Below are 25646 nucleotides of genomic sequence, written 5' to 3'. Positions count from 1 at the left end.
GGATACTGCACCGTGTGAAGCACCGGATTAATGGTGATCTTGAAATCTCCACAGATGCGAACCTTCCCTGGATCTCCTGGCTTATTGTTCGCAGGACGTTTCATAACGGGAACAATGGGCGTAGCCCACTCACTCCAATCTACTTTAGACAGTACCCCTGAACGTTCTAGTGTTTCCAGCTCCGCTTCAACCGCAGGTCGTATTGCATAGGGTACCGGTCTGGCTTTAAAAAATTTTGGTTGTGCATGTTCATCAATCTTGATGTTTGCCGTAATTCCTCTCAGTGTTCCCAGTCCCGGCTGGAACACCTCTTTAGCCTCATCCAATATTCTGGACAATCGTTTAGGTTTGACAGCTGTTTCCCCGGAATCTACCGTTAGTGCTTTCAAGGAGTGCCAGTCCATATTCATTTTCCTAATCCACTCCCGTCCTAGTAGTGGTGGACCTCCTTCAGGTAGCACATATAAGTCCATTACTTGGCTTCCTTCGCCCTTGTGGACCACTTCTACCTCTATTTGTCCGATGGGGTACACTCTTTGCCCCGTGTACGTTTTCAATATAATCTCCGTATCCTGTAAGGGAATATGTTGGAATAACCTTCTGTAATCTTTCTTATTCATGACCGTCAATGCCGATGCAGTGTCCAATTCCATTTTTACTTGGACTCCTGCTATCTTAAGAGTGACCCAAATTGTCTGGAGGTCTGTATCCTTACCAACGTTGTGTATTCTTAAGCTATCCAGTTCATTACTGCTAGCGTCTGAATCTGACTTCTGTTCAGTCAAACTGTTCTTTGTCACCTTGTGTACCTTTGCATATTTTCCTTGTGGTGACTTTTTATTGCTGGTCTTCTTTCCTGACCGGCATACTTTAGCTATGTGGCCAAACCTGCCACACGTTCTGCATTCTTGGTTTTTAAACCAACACTGGTTCTGATCGTGCGTTGTCTTTCCACAACGATAACATTTGACAGAACTCAAACCCAATTTGTTTGTACCGAGTTCCGGTGGCCGTAGCTGCATTACTGCCGTGCCTCTCGCTGCGGCCTCGTGTGCTGCTGCCATAGTGATCGCCTTCTCGAGAGACAGCTCATTCTCCTCGCGCAGTCGCCTTTGTGTATCCTGTTTAAATAAACCACACACAAATCTATCTCGAAGTGCCTCTGTCAGTCCCGTTCCAAACTGACAATATTTTGCTAGCTTACGTAATTCCATCAAATATTCAGCATTGCTTTCATTTTGCCGCTGTCTTCTATCGTAAAATTTAAATCGTTCCGCTAGCATCAGCGGCGTGGGGCTAAGATTATTTTTTTAGGACAGTAACAATCTGTTCGAACGTCTTATCCGCCGGTTCATCTGGTGATAACAGTTGTTTCAATTGCCCATATGTCTTCGCACCCATTAAGTTTAGTAATGTTAGTGCTTTATCTGTCACAGGAATTTTATTTGCCTTACAATAGTTTTGTATGTGTTCTACATACATAGTCCAGTCTTCTATATCACTGTTGAAGGCATTAATGTTCCCATGTTTAGGCATCGTAGCAATTTATCGTATTTTTAATGTTATCTAAGATGGCAGCTTACCGCTCTTGCCGTCGTCCTCCGCCCACAAAATGGCAGTTTTCCCGCGCTTGGCGGTCTTCACCCGTCCCCCGACGCTGTCTCCGCTTCACCGCGGCTCTCGCGCCTTCAGGTTCCCCAGACGCTGCGCCTTTAGCCCGAATGCGGCCCTTATCTCCGGTCATGATCGATGTCCCGCGCTGCGCCTCTCGCTCGAAAGCGGCCCGGCCCTTATCTCTGGTCGCGATCGACCTCACCGCCCTTATTCCTCCGTCTTCCCAGCCCCGTCTGTACAGCCAACGCGGTTGACTTTCAGTCACGTCGCTGCCCGGCTTACCCACCACGAGGTAGTAGAAGAAGCTGACAGTCGCTGATGGAGGCTTCGAGGTCAGGATGTCTTCTGCACTCCGGTTGCTCGATGCCTGCCGCTCGACGTGTCTTCCCGTAGGTGATGAGGGTGGAAACCTCTCTTCGACGTCCTGTCTGTGGACGAAGTCGCCGTGGAAGTTACTGCAGCAGGGTAAGAATCGGACTCGTCGCCACTGTTAAGTCTGTGTGTTATAGTGAGAATTACTACACAGACTACAAGAGTAAATTTAACAGGTCTTTACTGGTTGGAGGTCGGACTATACTGAATACAATATTATTACACTGTGCTTATATACCGGTGTGTTCACCACCGGTATTACGTATACAGCAGCCAAAGAAAGTAGTACCTTTCTTAAGGTGGACCAGGCTTAAGTTCTCTTAAGGTGGAACAGGTTACATACACCACACCGACCCCATCCCGCCCCCAGCCCGCCTCCATGCTGTTGAATCTGTAAATCTTAAGGTATGGTGTTCTTCAATAACTAGACGGAGGCTGCAGATTAAAAATCAACAGGTGTTTACAGGAGGAGGGTAGTCTAAAGACTAACAGTACAGATGCCTGCTCAAGGCTTATATACAGGTGTGGTCACTGCCGGTACTACAGTATAGAGGAGCTGTAAAAGTAGTTCTCTCTTAAAGGTACATACACTACAATTCCTCCCCTTTTAGATTAACAGTACCCATAATATTCAAATAACAGTTAACACTTTAACATGCACATTTAACTGAAATAGTCCATTTATAGATTCAGTCTTTGGGGCGGCTTCCTGATCCTTTCTGGATAGCGCCTTTCCTGAGTGTCTTGTTCTTGGTGTGGAGGCGATTCTGGCCCCCTTTCGTCGGTTAGTTCATCAGTTTCCGCTGCTACTGTTTCTGGGGTAGATGCTACCGGTATGTTGGGTTCATCCCCAGGTACGCGAGACATGGGGTTGACTCGCTCCTGTGATGCTAGGATCTGGTCAACGTGGCGTCTCACAATGTTCTCCCCGACATCCACTGTGCACATTAGTGGCCCCTGCCGTGTGCATATCGTTCCGGGTTGCCATTTCTCTGTTCGGTAGTCGCGGGCCAAGACTGGTTGTCCTACATTGAAGCTCCTTGTCAGCTTCTCATTGATGTGCTGGAATTGATTATCCTCAACATTTCTTCGCACATTTGGTCTGAGCAAATCCAGACGAGATCTCAACCATCGGTTAAAGAACATCATGGCCGGGGTCTGGTTGGTAACTGCATGTGTCGCATTTCTGTAGGCTAACAGGAAATTGTCCACCTTATACTGTAGTGGAATGTCATCATCGCACATGGCCCTTATTGCCTTTTTAAAGGTTTCAGAATCACAGAATCACAGAAACCCCACAGTGCAGATAGAGGCCATTTCGGCCCATCGAGCCTGCACCGACACATATCCCACCCGATCCCCGTAACCCCTACACCAACACATATCCCACCCTAGCCCCGTAACCCCACGTATTTAATCCCCTTAACACTAAGGGTCAATTTATCATAGCCAATCAACCTAACCCGCACATCTTTGGACTGTGGGAGGAAACCGGAGCACCCGGAGTAAACCCACGCAAACACGGGGAGAATGTGCAAACTCCACACAGACAGTCGCCCGAGGCTGGATTTGAACCCGGGTCCCTGGCGCTGTGAGGCAACAGTGCTAACCACTATGCCACCGTGCGTACCTCTCAGCCAATCCATTTGTGGCTGGATGATACGGGGCAGATGTGTAATGCCTTACCCCATTCCTTCTCATAGATTTCCGAAAATCTTTGGACACAAACTGTGGTCCGTTATCAGAGCAAATCTGCTCTGGCAAGCCGTTCCTGGCAAATATGGTCCGTAGGACTGCAATCGTTTTCTCTCTAGTGGTGGAGGACATTTTGATCACCTCAGGCCATTTCAAGTGCGCATCCATTGCTATTAAGAACATTGGCCTAGAAATTCAGTGCCCTTAGCACTGATTTTGCGGCGCTAGAGGGCCTAGCGCTGCAATTGGCGCCGGTTCCTAAATTGCCTGGGGCCCTTCCGCGGCGGTAGACCGGTAGCGCTGCGCCGGCACCGATGACGTCATCGGTGTGCGCAGCGTCCCGGTTGCCGTGGTAACCCGGCCCCAAGCCGAAATTCAGTTGCGGCCGCCTCGCCAGTGGCAGCCGCAACTAAGACTCCGGCAAATGAGTGTTGCTGGAGTCTGTGCCGGCGCTTTAAGGAGGCGCGGCGGCCGGCCGCTTTCCCGCCGGCCGCCTGCCCGCAGCTCCCTCCCCGGACTTCTCCCCCACCCCCCCCTGAACAGATGCAAGCCCGGCACTTGTCCGAGGTGCCGGGCTCATTTTTGATGAGATTTGCGCGGGCCGCGGCCGGGTGCAGGCAGCTCCTCTTTAATGGAAGGAGGAGGCCTGCACTTCCCGAGCCTGCCGCACCGCAGCGGGCGCCGCAGCGCCGGAATAGCGGCACAATGCGGCGCGTTGCGCCAGTTTTCAGGCGCTAAAACCCTTCAGTAGCGCCGGCAGCCGTTTGGGCGCGGCGCTACTGAATTTTTGGCGCGCGCAAAGGGATTAACGCCGGCGCTAACTTCCGGCGCTAAAGCCCTGGCGCAGCGCAAACTCAATTTCTAGGCCAATGAGTCCATGAATGGACCAGCAAAATCAATATGCACCCATTGCCATGGAGAGGAGGGCCACTCCCATGGGTGTAGAGGGGCATGTGGTGGTGCATTTTGGACCTTCTGGCATCCTGAGCAGCTCTTTGTTAGGGCATCGATTTGTTGATCGATCCCCGGCCACCACACATAAGCCCTAGCAAGGCTTTTCATTTTCACCCCTCCCAGATGGCCTTCGTGAAGCTCATTGAGCACTCTCTTCCTTAACTTGGGTGGAATTACCACTCGGGATCCACACATCACTGTCCCCTGGCATACTGACAGCTGTTCTCTTCTGGATGAGAATGCTGGCAACAGTGAGTCGCCATGTGTTGGCCATCCCTTCACCGTCAAATCATATACCCGAGACAGTGTCGGATCATTTTGGGTCTCCTTCTCTATATCCGCGTAAGTTACTGGCAAGCGTTCAATTATCGACGAATAAAATATTTCGATAGGGTCCACTGCTGGTGCTTCCTCCACAGTAGGCAGTGGCAGGCGTGATAGCCCATCAGCGTTCCCATGCTGTTTCGTGCCTTTATATTCTATTTCATATTGGTTCGCCTCTAGAAAAAGGGACCATCTTTGTAGCCGTTGCGCAGTCATCACCGGAACGCCCTTCTTTGGATTAAAGATGGAGACAAGTGGTTGGTGGTCAGTCAGCAAGGTGAACTTCTGCCCATGCAGATAGTGGTTGAATTTTTTTACTCCCCATACTAGGCTGAGGGCCTCCCTGTCAACCTGGGCGTAGTTGCGCTCGGCTGAGGTTAGTGACCGAGACGCAAAGGCTACTGGCCTCTCCGAGCCGTCCGGGAATTTGTGCGACAGCACCGCTCCAATACCATAGGGTGATGCATCACACGCCAACCAAATTGGTAGTGCTGGGTTGAAATGGGCCAACACCTCTTTTGATGTGATCAATTCTTTACACTTCTGGAAAGCTCATCTACGTTCGTCATCCCACTTCCATGGTACCCCTGTTTGCAGTAGGGTGTTCAGTGGGTGTAATACTGTAGACAAATTTGGTAAGAACTTATGGTAGTAGTTCACCAGCCCGAGGAACGACCTCAGTTGTGACACATTTTCCAGTGCTGGAGCCTTGAGTACTGCCTCAATCTTTTCAGGGGACTTATGTAGCCCCTCTTCATCAATAACGTGGCCACAATACGAGATCTGCTTCTGGAAAAACTCGCATTTGGGGTGGTTAGCTCGTAGCCCATATTCCTTCAATCTAGTGAGCACCTGCTCCAGGTTGGCGAGGTGATCACTGTCATTTTCGCCCGTGACCAGGATGTCGTCCAAATAACACTGGGTCCCTGGAATCCCTTGCAGGACTTGATCCATTGCCCTTTGCCAAATAGCCGGAGCTGATGCTACCCCGAACACCAGCCGGTTGTATTGGTAGAGACCTTTATGAGTGTTGATCATGAGGTACTGTTTCGAGGCTTCTTCCACCTCCATTTGCAGGTACACCTGGGTATGGCTGCACAGAAAGATAGGAAATGGGTGACCACCAGGCAGAGCAATAGAAGCAGGCAGGTAGTGCAGGAGACCCCTGTGACCATTCCCCTCTCAAACAAGTATACCGCTTTGGATACTGTTGAGGGGGATGACTCACCAGGGGAAGGCAGCAGCAGCCAACTTCCTGGCACTGGGGGTGCTCCTGCTGCCCAGGAAGGGAGGAAAAAGAGTGGGAGAGCAATAGTGGTAGGGGATTTTATAGTAAGGGGAACAGATAGGCGTTTCTGTGGCCGTAGACGTGAATCCAGGATGGTTGCCTCCCTGGTGCCAGGGTCAAGGAGGTCACTGAGCGGCTGCAGGGCATTCTGGAGGGGGAGGGTGAACAGCCAGAGGTCGTGGTCCACATTGGTACCAACGACATAGGTAAAAAGAGGGATGAGGTCCTGCAGCAAGAATTTAAGGAGTTAGGTGGAAGATTAAAGAGCAGGACCTCAAAGGTTGTAATCTCTGGATTACTCCCGGTGCCACGTGCTAGTGAGTATAGGAATAGGAAGATAGAACAGATGAATGTGTGGCTAAAGGGATGGTGCAGGAAGGAGGGCTTTAGTTTCCTGGATCACTGGGTCTGCTTCTGGGAAAGGTGGGACTTGTACAAGTCGGACGGTTTACACCTGACCCAGAGGGGGACCAATATCCTTGCGGGAAGGTTTGCTAGCACTGTTGGGGGGGGTTTAAACTAACTTGGCAGGGGGATGGGATACAGAGTGGAACTATAGTAGGGGGTGATTTACAGCCAATTACGGAGGAAAAAACAAGTCAGCTGGGAAGGCAGAGCAAATATATGAAGGCAAAAGGGAATATGGCAAGGTTGGAAGGCATTTATTTTAATGCAAGGAGTCTTGCAAATAAGGTGGATGAACTGAAGTTGTTGCTGAACACATGGGAGTACGATATTGTTGCTATCACGGAGACATGGTTGAGGGAGGGTCAGGACTGGCAGCTCAATATTCCGGGGTATAGAATCTTCAGGCGAGACAGAGGGGGGTGTAAAAGGGGAGGGGGTGTTGCAATATTAATTAAGGAATCAATTACTGCTGTAAGGAGGGATGATATATTAGCGGGTTCCTCTAATGAGGCCATATGGGTAGAACTTAAAAACAAAAAGGGGGCAAGCACTTTGCTGGGAGTGTACTATAGGCCCCCGAACAGTCAGGGGGAGATAGAGGAACAGATATGTAGGCAAATCTCAGAGGAGTGTGAAAATAATAGGTTAATAATAGTGGGGGATTTCAACTTCCCCAATATTAATTGGGATAGTCAGAGTGTGAAAGGCTTAGAGGGTGCAGAATTCTTAAAGTGCATCCAGGAGAGCTTTTTGAGCCAACATGTAGAAAGTCCTACAAGAGAGGGGGTGGTACTGGACCTAATTCTAGGGAATGTAGCCGGGCAAGTGGTGGAAGTGTCAGTAGGAGAGCATTTTGGCGACAGTGACCATAATTCGGTGAGATTTAAGGTGGTCATGGAAAAAGACAAAGACGGCCCGGAAATAAGGGTTCTAAATTGGGGAAAGGCCGATTTTAATATGATCAGGCAGGATCTGGCCAAAGTGGACTGGGAGCAGCTACTTATAGGAAAATCCACATCAAAGCAGTGGGAGACTTTCAGAAGGGAAATAGAGAGAGTACAACGCCAACATGTTCCTGTAAAGGTCAAGGGTGGGACCAACAAGCAAAGGGAACCTTGGATGACAAGGGATATACAAAAATGCATTAGGAAAAAAAGGGGGACTTTTGGCAGTTACAAAAGACTAAAGATGGAGGAAGCCCTAGAGGAGTATAAAAAGTGCAGGGGCATACTTAAAAAAGAAATTAGGAGGGCGAGGAGGGGCCATGAAATAACACTGGCGAGCAAAATAAAGGAAAATCCTAAGATGTTTTATAAGTATATTAAGGGCAAGAGGATAACCAGGGAAAGGGTAGGGCCCATTAGGGACCAAAGTGGCAATCTGTGTGTAGAGCCAGATGATGTAGGCGGGGTTTTAAATGAATTTTTTGCATCTGTGTTCACTATGGAGAAAGACGATGTAGACATAGAAATCGGGCAAGGGGACTGTGACATACTTGAACACATTAGCATCGAGAGGGAGGAGGTACTAGCGGTTTTAGCAGGCCAAAAAGTGGATAAATCCCCAGGCCCGGACGAGATGTATCCCAGGCTGTTGTGTGAGGCAAAGGAGGAGATTGCAGGGGCTCTGACACAAATTTTCAGAACCTCTCTGGCCACAGGGGATGTACCAGAGGACTGGAGAACAGCTAACGTAGTACCATTATTCAAGAAGGGTAGCAGGGATAAACCAGGGAATTACAGGCCAGTGAGCCTAACATCTGTGGTAGGGAAATTATTGGAAAAAATTCTGAGGGACAAAATTAGTCTCCACTTGGAGAGGCAAGGATTAATCAGGGATAGTCAGCATGGCTTTGTCAAGGGTAAATCATGTCTGACCAATCTGATTGAATTTTTCGAGGGGGTGACTAGGTGTGTGGATGAGGGAAATGCTGTGGATGTGGTTTACATGGATTTCAGTAAAGCTTTTGACAAAGTCCCGCATAGGAGACTGGTCAAGAAGGTAAGAGCCCATGGGATCCAGGGTGCCTTGGCGCGTTGGATCCTAAACTGGCTGAGTGGCAGGAGGCAGAGGGTGATGGTCGAAGGTTGCTTTTGTGACTGGAAGCCTGTGTCCAGTGGGGTACCTCGGGGATCGGTGCTGGGACCCTTGCTGTTTGTGATCTACATAAATGATTTGGATGAGAATGTAAAAGGTATGATCAGTAAGTTTGCAGATGACACGAAAATTGGTGGGGTGGTAAATTGCGAGGAGGAAAGCCTCAGGCTACAGGACGATATAAACGGGTTGGTCAGATGGGCGGAAAAGTGGCAAATGGAATTTAACCCTGAAAAGTGTGAGGTGATGCATTTTGGACGGACAAATAAGGCAAGGGAATACACAATGAGTGGTAGGACCCTAGGAAGTACAGAGGGTCAGAGGGACCTCGGTGTACATGTACATAGATCCCTGAAGGCAGCGGAACAGGTAGATAAGGTGGTTAAAAAGGCATATGGGATACTTCCCTTCATTAGCCGAGGCATAGAATATAAGAGCAGGGAGGTTATGATGGAGCTGTACAAAACGCTGGTGAGGCCACAGCTGGAGTACTGTGTGCAGTTCTGGTCACCTCACGATAGGAAGGATGTGATTGCTTTGGAGAGGGTGCAGAGAAGATTCACCAGGATGTTACCTGGGATGGAGCGCCTCAGCTATGAAGAAAGACTAAACAGGCTGGGGTTGTTTTCCTTGGAGCAAAGAAGGCTGAGGGGGGACCTGATTGAGGTGTACAAAATGATGAGGGGCATAGATAGGGTAGATAAAGCGGAACTTTTCCCCTTAGTAGGGGGGTCAATAACAAGGGGGCATAGATTCAAAGTAAGGGGCAGGAGGTTTGGAGGGGATTTGAGGAGGAACTTTTTCACCCAGAGGGTGGTTGGAATCTGGAACTCACTGCCTGAAAGGGTGGTAGAGGCAGGAACCCTCATAACATTCAAGAAGCATTTGGATGAGCACTTGAAATGCCATTGCATACAAGGCTATGGACCAAATGCTGGAAAATGGGATTAGACTGGACAGGGATTGATGGTCGGCGCAGACACGATGGGCCGAAGGGCCTCTTTCTGTGCTGTATAACTCTATGACTCTATGAGATCAATCTTAGTGAAGCATTTTCCTCCAGATAGCGAGGCAAAAATATCTTCAATCCGCGGAAGCTGATATTGTACCGTTTGAAGGACTGGGTTCACTGTCACCTTAAAGTCCCCACAGATGCGAACCTTCTTTGGTTCCCCAGGCGTATTACTCAACGACCTCTTCATTACAGGAACGATGGGTGTAGCCCACTCACTCCAGTCTACTTTGGACAGTACTCCTGAACGTTCCAAACCTTCCAGCTCTGCTTAGACGGCTGGGCGGATCGCATAAGGTACCGGTCTGGCCTTAAAAAACTTTGGGCTTGCATTTTCCTCTATTTTGATCATCGCTGTTATGCCTTTTAGTGTTCCGAGTCCCTCCTGGAACACTTCTTGTGCGTCAGTTAGCATTTTTGACAGTCGTCCAGGTGTGACGTCGTCATCCTTTTTGGCATCTACAGTCAGTGCTTGTATGGAATGCCAATCTAGCTGTATCTTCCGGATCCATTCACGTCCTAGTAGTGGTGGTCCTCCATCTGGCAATACATATATCTCCATTTTTGGTGTTTCCTTGCCGTTATATATAACGTTCACCCTTATTTTTCCTTTGGGGTAGACTTTTTGCCCCGTGTACGTCTTCAAGACAATCCCTGTATCTCTCAAGGGTATATGTGAGAATAGCCGCTTGTAGTCCCTTCGGTTTATGACTATTAGGGCTGATCCTGTGTCCAATTCCATTTTCATTTGGACTCCGTCTATCTTGAGCGTGACCCAGATAGTTTGGTGATCCTCCATTTTGATTACATTATGTAGTTTCAGACAACCCAGCTCCTTGCTTCTGGAGTCTGTATCACTTTTCTGTTCATCTGAACTACTCTCCGTCACCTTATGTACCTTTTTGTACTTCTCCTGTGGAGATTTCTTGCTGCTGGTTTTCTTTCCCGACCTGCAGACTCTTGCTATGTGTCCTACTTTTCCACACTGTCTGCACACTTGGTCCTTGCACCAACAATCCTTATGGTCGTGTGTTGTTCTGCCGCAGCGATAACACTTCACTGCTCCATATGACATTTCATTTGTGCCATATTCTTGCGGTCTCCATTGTATCTCTGCAGCGCCCTGTGCAGCTGCTTCATGTGATACTGCCATGCTGAAAGCCTTGTCCAGCGTAAGATCCTTTTCTGATAGAAGCCGTTTCTGGGTTCCTTCACTTTGAAGCCCACACACAAACTTGTCGCTTAAAGTATCTGCTAGTCCTGTTCCAAACTGGCAGTGTTTCGATAGCTTGCGCAGTTCCGTTAAATACTCAGCATTACTTTCGTCTTTATGCTGGTTCCTTTTGTGAAACTTAAATCTTTCTGCTATCAGCAGCGGTGTGGGGTTTAAGTGGTCCTGTAGGATTGCCACTATGCTTTCAAAATCCTTTTCCACTGGCTTCTCTGGGGTTACTAGGTTTTGCAGTAAGCCATACATTTTTGCACCCATGGAATTCAACAATACCAGTGCTTTCCTGGCATCTGGCGCTTCATTCGCCTTGCAGTACACTTCTATGCGTTCTACATATGTCGCCCAATCTTCGACTTCATTGTCGAACGCTGTGACACTGCCACTCTTTGGCATCCCTGGGTGTGGTTAGACTGGCTAAAAATGGCATCTCCCGCGCTCTCCCTTCTTCTCCGCTGGCTCAAAATGGCATCTCCCGCGCTCTCCCTTCTTCTCCGCTGCTGCTCAAAAATGGCGTCTCCCGCGCCCACCCTTCTTCTCCGCTGCGGCTCAAAAATGGCGTCTCCCGCGGTCTCCCTCCTTCTCCGCTGCAGCTCAAATGGCCTCTCCCGCGCTTTCCTTTCTTCCCCCCGCGGACGCTGCTCAGCCCTTGAACACCGGCCGCGCTCTGTGCGTTTTTCTGCACGTCTCTCTCGTTGACGCCGCTCGGTCCTGAACCCCGGCTGCGCCCCGTGCGCTCTACCCTCTCTCTCTTTTTTTTTTCCGTCGACGCCGCTCGGTCTTCAACCCCAGTTGCGCCCTGTACGCTTTACCCTCTCTCTTACCCCGTCGACGCTGCTCGGCCTTCCCCTGTGCCGTCGGTCGGCTCCAGCCGCCGCCATCCGGGAAGGGTCTGCGCCGTACCTGCTGCCAGCCCGTCTGGCTGGAGTCTCCGCCGGATGGTCGACGCCCGTGCCCCTGGAATCGGCCTTCTTCTGCAGAGTTGCAGGTAGGTTCGAATTGACTCGTCACCAATGTTAAATCCGTGAATCTTGATGTATGGTCTCCTTCAATAAATAGACAGAGACTGCAGAGGAACAATCAACAGGTGTTTACTGGATGAGGGTTACTCTAAAACTAACAGTACAGATCCCTACTCAGGATTATATACAGGTGTGGTCACTGCCGGTACTACAGTATACAGGAGCTGTAAAAAGTAGTTCTCCCCTTAAAGGTACATACACTACAGTTTGGAGCTGTCAGGAACCCCACATGACACCCTTCAAAATAGGGATTCGGCTAAAAGCTGCCTGTTAACTACCTGTTAACAGGCAGTTAATTGGCACTAATCCCTTCCCGCCTCGGGTCGGCGGGTCCCAGTGCGGGGCGGGTACCCGCCTCCTTTGCAACTTACGTGGAGGCGGGTTTTGGGCAGGATGGTGTCGGGACCCCCGAATTCGGGATTTTTGCTCCCCGCACACCTAAAAGCCCGCCTCATGGCCCACTGAAAATCGACCTTAATGTCTTCGACAGTGCAGCACTCCCTCAGTACTGCGCTGGAGTGTCAGCCTAGCTTTATGTGCTCAGGTTCCTGGAATGGGACTCGAGCAGAGTAACACCTTTGCTCCCTGTGATTGTGCACAGGTCACTGCCCCTATAAACAGGAATTTCTGTAGACCTGGGAGTTCCATGGGTGGTGGGTGGGAGATAGGCAGGTGCTCCACTTATGCTGTAGTGAAGCTGCATGATTCCACGTTCAGCTCGGACCCGAAGGAATGATTGGACTCCGTGCCCCCTCGGGCGGTCTCAGCTATCTGTGCCCTCTGCCAGTGGATGATCCTTATGCGATTCAATTACCAGCCTGGCACGTGCTGCAAAGCCATTATTCAACCCGAAACAGTGCCAGGAGATGATATTAAGGGGGAAAAATTAAGTTGCTTGTGCCTCCCGTTAGCGCATTAAGAGGGCGCTAATGGGGCGCAAAGCAACTAGTACCCGGGCACGGCGATGTTTGTGCTGCTCGCGAAATTAACTAGACATTTTGCGGCGGCACTAAACACTACCGCCACGATCTCCTGCGCCGGCAGATCGTGACGTCAGTTGAGTGCGCAATGCCCCATTAGCGCCCCGGACAGGATATTGAGTGGTGCCCCCTGCCTTACCGCCTGCCGCTAGCAACGACAGGTTGAGGGGAGCGTTTTGCAGTCAGGAAGGGACTGGGGGAGCACTATTTAAAGGCGACCACTTCCTGCCTTTTTTTGTTGGTGACATTTTTGTAACCCGCATTCTGAGAGAGAGAGAGAGACTTCTGGAGAGATTCAACACTGTGTGAATGAGTTTTGGGTACTGAGCAGCACTTTGCAGGTTCATTTTGATTTGCTCTTCCTTGCTTCGCCCGCGCTTTGAGGTAGCGCCTCGCTCCTCGGCCTTTGCGCCTTAAGACAGGTATGTAGCGCCTGATTTAGCGCTCCAATCACCTCCAGGGCCGATAGAAGCCAAGTTTGCCGCCGGAGGCGATAATTAGCGCCAGGCGCTAAACTTTGCGCACGGCCGATAATGGCGCCCTAAACGGGGCGATACTGAATTTTTCCCCCTAAGTCTCCCTGGCAACTCATTGCTACCTCCTGCTTTACACGACAGCTTATTTCAACAGTGAGGAAAATCTGACAAGGAACTGTGATTGCAGTAAGTGAACAGAAATTAGCCACAAATTCACAACACATGCAAATGTGAAGCTCTGCCCTGTGTGGAACTGAGCTATTCCGTTTACCCGCCTTGGTTCCATAACTATTAATACCCTTGCCTAACAAAACTCCATGACCTAAAAAGTTGGTTGCTTTGCACCTCCCTTTAACGCCCTAAGAGGGCGCTAATGGGATGCAAAGCAACTAGCGCCCGGGTGCGCCGCCGCCAACGCCTCCCGTGAAATTCAGTGAGTGGTTAGGGGCGGCAGTACCCGTTAGCGCCCCATGGTGCTGCGCCGCCAGCGATGATGTCATCGCTGTGCGCAGTGCCCCGCTCGCGCCCCGGCCACGATCTTCGGTAGCACCCCCCCGACTTACCGCCGGACGCTATGTCCGACAGGATCAGAGGGGCCTACCCGCGGCCGGAGCAGTGCAAATTAAAGGGGAGGTGCTGGGTGGCCATTTTTGTTGCTGGCCACCTACCAGCAGCTGCCCCCCGTTGCCGTCCCCAGCCTCGTTTGCAGCCCCCCCGTAGAGTGCCGGCTGCGCTCTGTGAGCCCGGCAATTCTCTTGAGTGCCGGGCTCTTTTGCCGGCACTCCGATCCCTGGTGGCCCAGCTGGGCCCCGGGTCGCGCTGCGCAAGGCCCCTCCCCTTTAAGAAGGGGAGGCAGGCCTGCAGTATCGCGGCGTGACGTGCCGCGATATTCACTCGCAGCGACCCAAGAGGGAGGCGGGGCGTTTCCATTAGCGCCCCACCTCCCTCTTGGGGCGCTACTGGTGAATTTCGGGCACGGGGGCGCCAATTTTTTCAGGGCACTAATTGGAACGCCCCGGCGAAGTTAGCGCCCCAAAGGGGGTGCGACTCAATTTTTCCCCCTGTCAATCTCAGTTTTTAAATTTTCAATTGACCCCCAGCCTCAACAGCTTTTTATGGGAGAGAGTTCCAGATTTCCACTCCCCTTTGTGTGAAGAAATGCTTCCCGACATCACCCCTGAACGGCCTGGCTCTAATTTTAAGGTTATGCTCCCTTGTTCTGGACTCCCCCCCACCAGAGGAAATAGTTTGGCCCCAATTTTTGGCTTGTGTGGGAAATGGTCGGGTTCCCCCGAATGTGGGGTTTCTGACACACATAAAAAAGTGTCAGCCAGCTCCATGCAATTTTCCCTCAAGTGGCCAATTAATTCCCAGCATGTGGGAAGCCTTGCTAATTGCCCAATTCGAGTCAGAAATCCCCACACTATGATGTCATCATTCATGGTGCTTTCAAAGTGTCCAGCAAGCTTCTCCACCTCTGCAGGCTTCTCAACCACTCTTGCACAATGGCAGAGGAGCCTGCACCAGCTGCTGCCAGCGGCAGAGGCCGAGCTGCCTTCAAATTCGACGAGGCTTCACTGCAGGCATTATTGGATGGGGTTAGGGCTCACAGGGAGGTCCTCTTCCCTAGGTCAGGGAGGAAGAGGCCTCCCACTGAGACCAATGCTGCATGGATGCAGGTGTCAGCAGATGCCAACTCGCTGGGAGTCACCAGAAGAACCTTGGCATTACATCTCTAACTCCTTCCTTAACTCCCCCACAGTACCATCCAGAGCCCCCGTCCTCACTGTGGAGGAGGAAGAGGCTGTGCAGCCAGACTCCTCAGAGGAAGCTCCAACCTCTGAGGGCGCAGCGTCAGCAGAAGTAAGCGCACCCAGCACCAGCGCAGACGCTCACACCTCGGGGGGACCTTCGGGACATAGAGTAGTGTTGTCACCTGGTGTTTCACAGCTCACAAGTGAGCCTCAGCAGATTCTGGAGACAGGGACAGCAGTGGAGAGTCCTCGTTGGAGGGCGCAGGACTCGGCCAGCTCAGCTCAGCTGTGCTGCATGTCGACCCTCTGCCTCTGGGTCCATCCGCAAGAGAAGAGGTGATGGATCTCCATGCACAGATGCAGGAGTCTCTGGCAGGTTTTGTCTCCAGGGTCGCTGCGAGTGTGGAGCGAATGGAGGAGTCCATAGCGACCATGAGCAGAGCCTTTGTGGAGTCATTGGCGCATGAACGCATCACCATGGAAAGGTTGGCAACCTCCATGGAGGAGATAACTCGTCAGGGTACGGAAAACATGGTGAGTGCTAATAAGAGAATGACATCTCTTGAGGAGCGTTGGCCATCTATTGAACAGAGAAACCAGACCTTCATGGAAGTCCTTCTGAGTAGGACTGCCAGTGCAGAAACGGGTCCCCATGGCCCCCTAAAGCGCAGCAAGGTGCTCTCAAGCCACTTCCAAGCACTGGCCCCTTCTGGCTTGTGCAGCTTCAGGTGAGTGAGCAGCAGCCTGGTGCTCCTGTTGTTGATCCTGCTGTTCCTGGTTCTGCTGCTGCCGCCTCTGCTGCTGGAGATCCTCTAATGGCAAGAAGGGAAGGAAAAAAAGGCGTCCCATGCTTCTCGTAGATGCCTCCGCTGAGGAAGCGCTGAATGAGGGTGGCGAGAGGGGCTTCCCAGGAGATCCCATTGGAGAAGTGTGTGAGGCTCCAACCTTCCACAGCTGTGCCTAAGCCTTGAAGAAGTAGCTCCAAATCTGCAACAACAAGGTCCTTCAACATACAAGTGCTGTCCCTTTAAATCGCAGCTTCTCCGATTGACCTGCAGCTGACAGCAAGCAAGCCGGCAAGCTTCACGCCAGGTCTCAGCAGCGGGGTTCCACGCAGGCGGGTTTGATGTGGGGAAAGCCCCAAAGTTGCAACGGCCCCGGAAAATCTACCTCAACAAGCTGAGTGCTTATTAGTGCTCTGACGACCAGTCCCGCCAGCGGCGGCCGGGACTGAAGCGGGTCGCGGGGAAACGGCGGCCCGAAGGTCAGACGGGGCGGGGAATCAGGCAGTGGGGGGGGGGTCGACCCGCTTTTTCGCCGATTTTTGGTCCCCGGCCGCATGAAAAGCCGCCCGACGGCGGCCAGAAACTTGACCTCTTTCTCTCTATCTAACCTATCAAATCCTTTAATCATCTTAAACACCTCAATTAGATCCCCCTTAATCTTCTATACTCAAACGAATACAAGCCTAGTTTGGCCTCATAATTTAACCCTTTTAGCCCCGGTATCATTCTGGTGAATCTGCGCTGCCCCCTCTCCAAGGCCAATATATCCTTCTTGAGGTGCAGGACCGAAAACTGAACACAGTGGGGGCGATCCTGTCAGCCCTGGGGAGACCGATATGGAAGCGGAACTGCCAGGAAAATGGCAGAATTTGGGGGCGGGTGCCCAACCGCCCCTAACCCGCCTCCGTGCCATGTTTGTAGGAGGCGGGTAGCTGTCCCGCGCCAGGTCCCGTCTCCTTGGAGACGGGGAGGGATTAAAGCCTATTAACTGCCTGTTAACAGGTAGTTAACAGGCAGAAAATAGGATTATCCCCATTTTGCCCTCAAGTGTGAGCTTCCCAAAGGCTCCAAAACCCGCCAGTCCAGCGAGGCGAGTAGGGGGTCTGTGGGGGTCAGGGGGTTGCAAAAATGTGGTGTGAAGGTAAGTGATGGGTGCAAGAGTGTAGAGGTGAGTATCTGAGGTAAGTGCAAAGTGTTTTAAAAAGTGTATTTACCTTTGTTTCTTCCTGCAGGCTTCAGTCGGTTTCTATACGGAGAGTCTCGGACCTCCGCGGTAGAGATGACAGATGGCCGTTGCAATCTCAGATGCAACAAACATCTCATTTCTGCAAAAGAAAGATGTTTGATGAGATCTTGAATGCAAGACCTCATCAAACTACAAAGAATTTCAATGTTTGACAGCTTCACAGAGCTGTCAAACGATGACAATTCATCTGTCAGAAATTGCTGGGCGGGCTTAACAAGGTTAATCAAGGGACAATAGCGTGGGTTGGCCACAAATCGATGGAGGCGGGACATCGACCAGCCAAGCAGCAGTCCCACCTCCAACGTGCCCCCATTGGCAAAATCACCCCCAGTGACTCCAGATGGGGTCTAACTAGAGCTTTATACAATAGTTGCATCACTTCCACCCCATTGAATTCCAGCCCCCTTGATGGCTATCCAGTGACTCCTGCTGGAACATTTGAGGGCAGGATCATGCTTAGTTGCGATGCACCATGCTGTCAAATAGCCAGCATTCAGTGCCATGTAATGAATGGCCATTTGTGGATGAGGCAGCAGAGTGCTTCTGGGATCTGTGGAACTGCACCGTAGGAGGAGTCGTTGGAACTGTACCGGAGGAGGAGATGGTGGAACTGCACCGTAGGAGGAGTCGGTGGAACTGCACCGTAGGAGGAGTCGCTGGAACTGTACCGTAGGAGGAGATGGTGGAACTGCACCGTAGGAGGAGTCGTTGGAACTGTACCGTAGGAGGAGATGGTGGAACTGTACCGTAGGAGGAGTCGGTGGAACTATACCGTAGGAGGAGTCGTTGGAACTGTACCGTAGGAGGAGATGGTGGAACTGTACCGTAGGAGGAGTCGGTGGAACTGTTCTGTAGGAGGAGTCGGTGGAACTGTACCGTAGGAGGAGTCGGTGGAACTGTACTGTAGGAGGAGATGGTGGAACTGTACCGTAGGAGGAGTCGGTGGAACTGCACCGTAGGAGGAGTCGGTGGAACTGTACCGTAGGAGGAGTCGGTGGAACTGTACCGTAGGAGGAGTCGGTGGAACTGTACCGTAGGAGGAGATGGTGGAACTGTACCGTAGGAGGAGATGGTGGAACTGTACCGTAGGAGGAGATGGTGGAACTGTACCGTAGGAGGAGATGGTGGAACTGTACCGTAGGAGGAGTCGGTGGAACTGTACCGTAGCGGAGTCGGTGGAACTGTACTGTAGGAGGAGTCGGTGGAACTGCACCGTAGGAGGAGATGGTGGAACTGCACCGTAGGAGGAGATGGTGGAACTGTACCATAGGAGGAAATGGTGGAACTGCACCGTAGGAGGAGTCGGTGGAACTGTACCGTAGGAGGAGATGGTGGAACTGCACCGTAGGAGGTGATTGTGGAACTGTATCGTAGGAGGAGATGGTGGAACTGTACCATAGGAGGAAATGGTGGAACTGCACCGTAGGAGGAGTCGGTGGAACTGTACCATAGGAGGAGATGGTGGAACTGCACCGTAGGAGGAGTTGGTGGAACTGTACCATAGGAGGAGTCGGCGGAACTGTACCGTAGGAGGAGATGGTGGAACTGTACCGTAGGAGGAGTCGGTGGAACTGTACCGTAGGAGGAGATGGTGGAACTGTACCATAGGAGGAGATGGTGGAACTGTACCGTAGGAGGAGATGGTGGAACTATACCGTAGGAGGAGATGGTGGAACTGTACCGTAGGAGGGGATGGTGGAACTGCACCGTAGGAGGAGTCGGTGGAACTGTACCGTAGGAGGAGATGGTGGAACTGCACCGTAGGAGGAGATGGTGGAACTGTACCGTAGGAGGAGTCGGTGCAACTGTACCGTAGGAGGAGATGGTGGAACTGCACCGTAGGAGGAGATGGTGGAACTGTACCGTAGGAGGTGATTGTGGAACTGTACCGTAGGAGGAGTCGGTGCAACTGTACCGTAGGAGGAGATGGTGGAACTGTACCGTAGGAGGAGATGGTGGAACTGTACCGTAGGAGGAGTCAGTAGAACTGTACCATAGGAGGAGATGGTGGAACTGCACCGTAGGAGGAGATGGTGGAACTGCACCGTAGGAGGAGATGGTGGAACTGTACCATAGGAGGAGATGGTGGAACTGTACCGTAGGAGGAGTCGGTGGAACTGCACCGTAGGAGGAGATGGTGGAACTGCACCATAGGACGAGTCGGTGGAACTGTACCGTAGGAGGAGATGGTGGAACTGCACCGTAGGACGAGTCGGTGGAACTGTACCGTAGGAGGAGATGGTGGAACTGTACCATAGGAGGAGATGGTGGAACTGCACCATAGGAGGAGATGGTGGAACTGTACCGTAGGAGGAGTCGGTGGAACTGTACCGTAGGAGGAGATGGTGGAACTGTACCGTCGGAGGAGATGGTGGAACTGTACCATAGGAGGAGATGGTGGAACTGCACCGTAGGAGGAGACGGTGGAACTGCACTGTAGGAGGAGTCAGTAGAACTGTTCCATAGGAGGAGATGGTGGAACTGTACCGTAGGAGGAGTCGGTGGAACTGTACCGTAGGAGGAGTCGGTGGAACTGCACCATAGGAGGAGTCGGTGGAACTGTACCGTAGGAGGAGATGGTGGAACTGTACCGTAGGAGGAGATGGTGGAACTGTACCGTAGGAGGAGTCAGTAGAACTGTACCGTAGGAGGAGATGGTGGAACTGCACCGTAGGAGGAGATGGTGGAACTGCACCGTAGGAGGAGATGGTGGAACTGTACCGTAGGAGGAGTCGGTGGAACTGTACCGTAGGAGGAGATGGTGGAACTGCACCGTAGGAGGTGATTGTGGAACTGTACCGTAGGAGGAGATGGTGGAACTGTACCGTAGGAGGAGATGGTGGAACTGTACCATAGGAGGAGATGGTGGAACTGCACCGTAGGAGGAGTCGGGGGAACTGTACCATAGGAGGAGATGGTGGAACTGTACCGTAGGAGGTGATGGTGGAACTGGAGCATAGGAGGAGATGGTGGAACTGTACCGTAGGAGGAGTCGGTGGAACTGTACCGTAGGAGGTGATTGTGGAACTGTACCGTAGGAGGTGATTGTGGAACTGTACCGTAGGAGGAGTCGGTGGAACTGTACCGTAGGAGGAGTCGGTGGAACTGTACCGTAGGAGGAGTCGGTGGAACTGTACCGTAGGAGGAGATGGTGGAACTGCACCGTAGGAGGAGATGGTGGAACTGTACCGTAGGAGGAGTCAGTAGAACTGTACCGTAGGAGGAGATGGTGGAACTGCACCGTAGGAGGAGATGGTGGAACTGCACCGTAGGAGGAGATGGTGGAACTGCACCGTAGGAGGAGTCGGCGGAACTGTACCGTAGGAGGAGATGGTGGAACTGTACCGTAGGAGGAGATGGTGGAACTGTACCATAGGAGGAGATGGTGGAACTGTACCATAGGAGGAGATGGTGGAACTGCACCATAGGAGGAGATGGTGGAACTGCACCGCAGGAGGAGATGGTGGAACTGCACCGCAGGAGGAGATGGTGGAACTGTACCATAGGAGGAGATGGTGGAACTGCACCGTAGGAGGAGTCGGCGGAACTGTACCGTAGGAGGAGATGGTGGAACTGTACCGTAGGAGGAGATGGTGGAACTGTACCATAGGAGGAGATGGTGGAACTGTACCATAGGAGGAGACAGTGGAACTGTACCATAGGAGGAGATGGTGGAACTGCACCATAGGAGGAGATGGTGGAACTGCACCGCAGGAGGAGATGGTGGAACTGTACCATAGGAGGAGATGGTGGAACTGCACCATAGGAGGAGTCGGTGGAACTGTACCGTAGGAGGAGATGGTGGAACTGTACCGTAGGAGGAGATGGTGGAACTGTACCGTAGGAGGAGTCAGTAGAACTGTACCGTAGGAGGAGATGGTGGAACTGCACCGTAGGAGGAGATGGTGGAACTGCACCATAGGAGGAGTCGGTGGAACTGTACCGTAGGAGGAGATGGTGGAACTGTACCGTAGGAGGAGATGGTGGAACTGCACCGTAGGAGGAGTCGGTGGAACTGTACCATAGGAGGAGATGGTGGAACTGCACCATAGGAGGAGATGGTGGAACTGTACCGTAGGAGGAGTCGGTGGAACTGTACCGTAGGAGGAGTCGGTGGAACTGCACCGTAGGAGGAGATGGTGGAACTGCACCATAGGAGGAGTCGGTGGAACTGTACCGTAGGAGGAGATGGTGGAACTGTACCGTAGGAGGAGATGGTGGAACTGTACCGTAGGAGGAGTCAGTAGAACTGTACCGTAGGAGGAGATGGTGGAACTGCACCGTAGGAGGAGATGGTGGAACTGCACCGTAGGAGGAGATGGTGGAACTGCACCGTAGGAGGAGTCGGTGGAACTGTACCATAGGAGGAGATGGTGGAACTGCACCGTAGGAGGAGATGGTGGAACTGTACCGTAGGAGGAGTCGGTGGAACTGTACCGTAGGAGGAGATGGTGGAACTGTACCGTAGGAGGAGATGGTGGAACTGCACCGTAGGAGGTGATTGTGGAACTGTACCGTAGGAGGAGATGGTGGAACTGTACCATAGGAGGAGTCGGTGGAACTGTACCATAGGAGGAGATGGTGGAACTGTACCGTAGGAGGAGTCGGTGGAACTGTACCATAGGAGGAGATGGTGGAACTGTACCGTAGGAGGTGATGGTGGAACTGGAGCATAGGAGGAGATGGTGGAACTGCACCGTAGGAGGAGATGGTGGAACTGTACCGTAGGAGGAGTCGGTGGAACTGTACCGTAGGAGGTGATTGTGGAACTGTACCGTAGGAGGTGATTGTGGAACTGTACCGTAGGAGGAGTCGGTGGAACTGTACCATAGGAGGAGTCGGTGGAACTGTACCGTAGGAGGAGTCGGTGGAACTGTACCGTAGGAGGAGATGGTGGAACTGTACCGTGGGAGGAGATGGTGGAACTGTACCGTAGGAGGAGATGATGGAACTGTACCATAGGAGGAGATGGTGGAACTGTACCATAGGAGGAGATGGTGGAACTGTATCGTAGGAGGAGTCGGTGGAACTGTACCGTAGGAGGAGTCGGTGGAACTGCACCGTAGGAGGAGATGGTGGAACTGTACCGTAGGAGGTGACGGCAGACAAGGGAAGAAAATTAGGGTAGAGCGAAATAACTAAACAATGGCCTTAAAGCAGGAGTATATCCACCTGAATCATTAACATCATCGGTGCGGTGAAGCAGTTACCCTACGTTGTACTTAAATCTCAGACCAGTTACCCACTCTAAGCAGGTTCTACGCTTTAGAACTAATGGCTGGAGGCAGACATTTTGCCTCAGAGTCCTGCTGCTGTCATGTTGGGAATTTCCGCTTCACGGTAAGGCTCCTTCCCTCTCTATGTCTTACCAGAGGCAAATCTCATGGTGCCGCAGCTGGAGTGTTATGCATGGCGGTGTTTTCATTATAAATTGGTAAACTCCTTCCTTCAGATCGCATGCTCTCAGTGCTCACGATCTCTGTGTCTTTTGCAGCCCAATGGCTCAATCACTGCAGCTCGACCGCCTCCTTGCTCTTCAGTAGAGCAGCAGAAATTCTTCTTCCAAGTCTTCAAAGAGTCAAGTTTTGTTTCTCGTCTCCCACACTTTTAACCGATAGCTCCCAGTTCGTACCTTGGATAGCTCTACCACTGGTCCATGTATCAAAGTTCTTGGCTTCACTGACCTAAAATGGAGCTCCCAAATCTCCTCCATTGCCAAAGCTGTCTCCAAGAAGCTTGTGTGTCTCGAACCTTTCTCTTCCCCTCAATAACTTTTAACTGTCTATAAAGCCCAAGTCCATCCATTGTGTTGTAGCATTCGTGACCATCTAACCATGGTCGGTGGCATGACGTAACTTATATGAAAATATGCCTTTAAAGTTACATTTTGCTTCGAAGGGGTTAGATTTTCAGGCTAGCCAGATGCTGGGGATGCAGATAACAAGTCAGACAAAAGTTCTATCTAGATGGAGATTTGTTTAAAAAAAAAATCCAGTGTTAGAATATCTTATCCTTTTGGCGCTCTGCAGGAGCTGGTTTCAAGAAGGCCACGTCGAGTGGGGTATTGGCAGACTTAATTGGCAGGCCATTGACCAAACCCCGGACAGGGAAGGAGTCAGGCCGTCAATGTCCTGTCCACAGAGACAGTGAAAGAGGAGTGAAACACATGTTTAAGGTCAGCTGGTAAGTTCTGCTAAGAAAGGTAAGTAAGGCCCCGTCCAGTCTGACTTAACAAGAGTGCCGACTGTTAGATACGTGTATCTTGATGTTGTGTGTCCTTCAATAACTAGACACGAGACTGCAGGGAACAATCAACAGGTGTTCACTGGATGAGGGTTACTCTAAAAACTAACTGTACAGATCCCTACTCGGGGTTTATATACAGGTGTGGTCACTGCCGGTAATACAGTATACAGGAGCTGTAAAAAGTAGTTCTCCCCTTAAAGGTACATACACTACAATTCCTCCCCTTTTAGATTAACAGTACCATAACATTCATTTAACAATTAACACTTTTAACATGCAACATTAACTGAAAATAGCCCATTTATAAATTCAGTCTTTGGGGTGGCTTCCTGATCCTTTCTGGATAGCGCCTTTCCTGAGTGTCTTGCTCTTGGTGTGGAGGCCCCCTGTCGTCAGTTGGTTCATCAGCTTCCGATGCTACTGTTTCTGGGGTAGATGCTACCTGTATGTCGGGTTCATCACCAGGTACGCGAGACATGGGGTTGACTCGTTCCTGTGACTCTAGGATCTGGTCGACATGGCGTCTCACAATGTTCTCCCCAACATCCACTGTGTACATTAGTGGCCCCTGCCGTGTGCATATCGTTTCTGGTTGCCATTTCTCTGTTCGGTCGTCGCGGGCCAAGACTGGTTGCCCTACATTGAAGCTCCTTGTCGGCTTCTCATTGATGTGCTGGAATTGCTTATTCTCAACATCTCTTCGTACATTTGGTCTGAGCAAATCCAGATGAGATCTCAACCTTCGGTTAAAGAACATCATGGCCGGGGTCTGGTTAGTGACTGCATGTAGGCTAACAGGAAATTGTCCACCTTATGCTGCAGTGGAATGTCGTCATTGCACTGGCCTTTACTGCTTTTTTAAAGGTTTGTACGAACCTCTCAGCTAATCCATTTGTGGCTGGGTGATACGGGGTGGATGTGTAATGCCTTACCCCATTCCTTTTCATGAATCTTCGAAATTCTTCGGACACAAACTGTGGTCCGTTATCAGAGCAAATCTGCTCTGGCAAGCCGTTCCTGGCAAATATGGTCCGTAGGACTGCAATAGTTTTCTCCGTGGTGGTGGACGACATTTTGGTCACCTCAGGCCATTTCGAGTGCGCATCCACGGCTATCAAAAACATTGAGTCCGTGAATGGACCAGCAAAATCAATATGCACCCGTTACCATGGAGATGAGGGCCACTCCCATGGGTGTAAAGGGGCATGTGGTGGTGCATTTTGGACCTTCTGGCATCCTGAGCAGCTCTTTGTCAGGTCCTCGATTTGCTGATCGATCCCCGGCCACCACACATAAGCCCTAGCAAGGCTTTTCATTTTCACCCCTCCCAGATGGCCTTCGTGAAGCTCATTGAGCACTCTCTCCCTTAACTTGGGTGGAATTACTGCTCGGGATCCACACATCAAGGTCCCCTGGCATACTGACTGCTGTTTTCTTCTGGATGAGAATGCTGGCAACAGTGAGTCGCCATATGTTGGTCATCCCTTCACCGTCAAGTCATATACCCGAGACAGTGTCGGGTCATTTCGGGTCTCCTTCTCTATATCAGCGTTAGTTACTGGCAAGCGTTCAATTATAGTCGAATAAAATATTTCGACAGGGTCCACTGCTGGTGCTTCCTCCGCAGTAGGCAGTGGCAGGCGTGATAGCCCATCAGCGTTTCCATGCTGTTTCGTGCCCTTATACTCGATTTCATATTGGTTCGCCCCTAGAAAAAGGGACCATCTTTGTAGCCGTTGCGCAGTCATCACCGGTGTAAAGTCTGTGGGTTATATGGTGAATTAATACACAGACTACAAGAGTAACTTTAACAGGACTTTACTATTCGAAGGTCAGGGCGAATCTGCCCAATAAATCCTTACACAGCAATTATATACCGGTGTGGTCACTCCCGGTATTACAGTATACAGCAGCCAAGATAAAGTAGTGCAACACCTAAAATAGTTCTCTTAAAGGTGGACGGTTACATACAATAGTTCTCTTAAAGGTAGAACGGTTACATACACTACAATCCTCCCTTTTTAGCTTACAACACACTTATTCCCCATTAAACATAACATATATCCAACTTCATGTAAAAACAGTTCACAGATGTAGTCTCTGCGGAAACAGTTCACAGATTCAGTCTCTGCGGGAAAACAGTTC

This window comes from Somniosus microcephalus, chromosome 24 (genome assembly GCF_052327205.1).
Source record: "Somniosus microcephalus isolate GS21.2 chromosome 24, FLI_Smic_1.0, whole genome shotgun sequence".
Lineage (NCBI taxonomy): Eukaryota > Metazoa > Chordata > Chondrichthyes > Squaliformes > Somniosidae > Somniosus > Somniosus microcephalus.
This window is presented reverse-complemented; position numbering follows the sequence as displayed.